The sequence below is a fragment of the Salvia splendens genome, chromosome 9 (genome assembly GCF_004379255.2).
Source record: "Salvia splendens isolate huo1 chromosome 9, SspV2, whole genome shotgun sequence".
Lineage (NCBI taxonomy): Eukaryota > Viridiplantae > Streptophyta > Magnoliopsida > Lamiales > Lamiaceae > Salvia > Salvia splendens.
Window position 1 is genome coordinate 30,173,612 of NC_056040.1, and position 2,729 is coordinate 30,176,340.

Here is a 2,729-nt window from a genome sequence, read left to right on the forward strand (position 1 = left end):
TCAAAAAAACAGGCCACCTGGGGTATATGCCATCGGCCAAGTAGTACCCCATATGATATTGGCGTCCGTTGGCAGTGAAGTCGATGGCCGGGCCGTTGCCATTGCATTGCTCGGTGAAGAAGTTGGATGAGTTGAGGACGTTGATGTGGTTGTTCGACCCCGCCACACCGAAGTAAGCATGCCAGATCCAGAGCCGATGGTCAGCGACGGCTTCGAGGATCATCGTCAGGTGGCTGCCCTTGTATCCACTAGTAAATTGGCCTCTCCACGCCGTCGGACAATTCTTCCACTCCCAGTGCATACAATCGATGCTCCCTAGCACTCCAGGAAAGCTGTGCGCCGTTTCGTACATCTTCATCAGGGCTGGCAATCCTCAGCAGTCAGCTTTCGCAAATAGGTGTTGCTATAAGCCTCCACAACACCCCTACAAAAATTCTTCAGGCACTCGCGGTCAGTTTTCTCCCCGGCGGAAGTTACTCGTCGAACATGTCCGCCGTGGTGCCGTAAGCCAACTGCCGGAGCGCAACCGTGCACTTCTGCAACGGCGTAAGTCCGGGTCTGCCGATGCCATCTTCCCGATACTGGAAGTATTCATCACGTGCCTCCAACGTTTGGACAATGCTGAGAAAAAGATCTCGCCGCATTCTAAAACGGCGGTGAAAAACCATCGGGCCCCACTGTGGTTGCTCGTCAAAATAGTCTGCGAACAGACGTTGGTGAGCTACGTCGTGCTCGCGGTGGACAAACGTCCGACGCCGAATCGGACGTGGGATCCGCACCGCCTGGGCTGCTCCGCCGCTTCGCGCTCCATTTCGGTCAAGCATTCTACCGCAACCTCATGAACGCAATCGAATAAGGCCCGAGCCAAGGCCCGAGTAATGCCCTCCGATGTACTCCAGTCGTCGCCGGGTCTCATTTTTTCAGTGAGAAAGATTGGGAGTGAAATATTGGTGTGTGGGGAAAGTGGGAGATGGGTGAGAATTATTGGCGTGGGAAATGGAAGAGAAATATGGGTTTAAATAGATAAAAATTTTGAAAAAAATAAAAAAAGGAAAACGCGTTGCATCGTCCGCGTGACCCGCAGTGGGGCGGACGATACCGCGGACGATGCGTGTTCCGACGCCATTGTCCGCGGACGATGTATATGGCGCGGACGATGCATCGAGCATCATCCGCATGACTACAGTTGTGGACGATAGCCCACCCGATGCATCAGGCGGACTATCGTCCGCCCTAGTGAGGATGCTCTTAGGTATCAATTAAAAATTGAAAAACTCTCTAATATAAGTAAAAACTACTCATCAAATTAACTCAAATTGAAGATGGTCATAAATTAAGTACTTCCTATGTCCGCCATTAAAAGTTTCGGTTTACTATTTTAGTCCGTCCACCATTAGAAATTTTGATTCACTTTTACTATAAATGGTAGGTAGATCCTACATTCCACTCACATTTTATGATAAAACTAATATATAAAATTGGGTCACATATTCAACTACTTTTTTTATTCATTTTTCTTTATATTTCTTAAAACTCGTGCCAAACAAAAATGAGACTCCTAATGGCGAACGGAGGGAGTAATATCTTAAAGCATGATACTTAATTTGGAGTGTTGGAAAGAAGATGTAGTTAGGTACTCCATCCGTCCTACTCAAGATGTCCACATTCTTTAGTGACACGGAGATTTAGGTGAGGTAGTTGTTTGTGATAAAGTAGAGTGGAAAAATGTAATTGAATATTTTAATGAGAAGAGAGGAGAGAGATTTATTTCCAAATATATAGAGTAAATATCTTGAATGAGACAAACTAAAAACAAAATGTAGACATCTTGAATGGAATTAAGGTAGTATCAATTAGCTATCATCAAGATTATTGTGATTATAGAAAATAAAAGCTTTCTATATTTATGTATCCTAAAAAAGGTGATGAATATAGATTATCCCAATCCTTAATACTCCTAGGAACATTTTAGTATTTTATTTACTACTACTATATTTTAATTCTGTTTTCTAACACCAAGATCCTCGTGACTCGTGAGATTTGAGAGGTGCATTAAGTTTTTTATGGCAAGCAATTGAAACTATGTATGTTGATTGATCAATACTCCTATTTTGCAAATAGATGCTAGCTAGCGTGGGCATGAGGTGATGTGAGAAAGAAGGAACTGAAGCTTGATTTTGAAGGTTTGAGTCATTTCTGTTTTGAGAATATGTAGAATAATAGAATGTTGATATAGAATAACATGCTGGATGAGGCAACCGCGTCTGTCCAGATAATCTTATCCAACAAACCCTCAATTCGTCAGTCATCAAGATCTGAATTCGCAAAGATCTACTTCCAATTTAATTTCCAAATGATGATGTAGACAAGAATCTTACCATCTTTCGAATCTTACAGTTTTGTTTCTTCGATTTCAATAAGGGTGTGTATCATATAAGGGTGTGTTTATGATACGAGTCTTCTAATATTATTATTTTGTTTAGATATATTAGGTATTTGCATATCTTTCCATATATTATTTTCTTGTTTGGTAAGTTAGGGTTTAGTAATATAAATAGGGAAGAATGTAATTATTTTATCACTGAATAGATCTGTGAAATTATCGTGAAATTGACTCAAATATTTGTGCTTCAAGAAACCCTCTTAAGGCTGCCGACGAGATCATTCTCGCGCTCAGCCGCCCTCCGCCGGAGCAATCGCCGACTCAACGCGTTGGGCGCTCGATACCT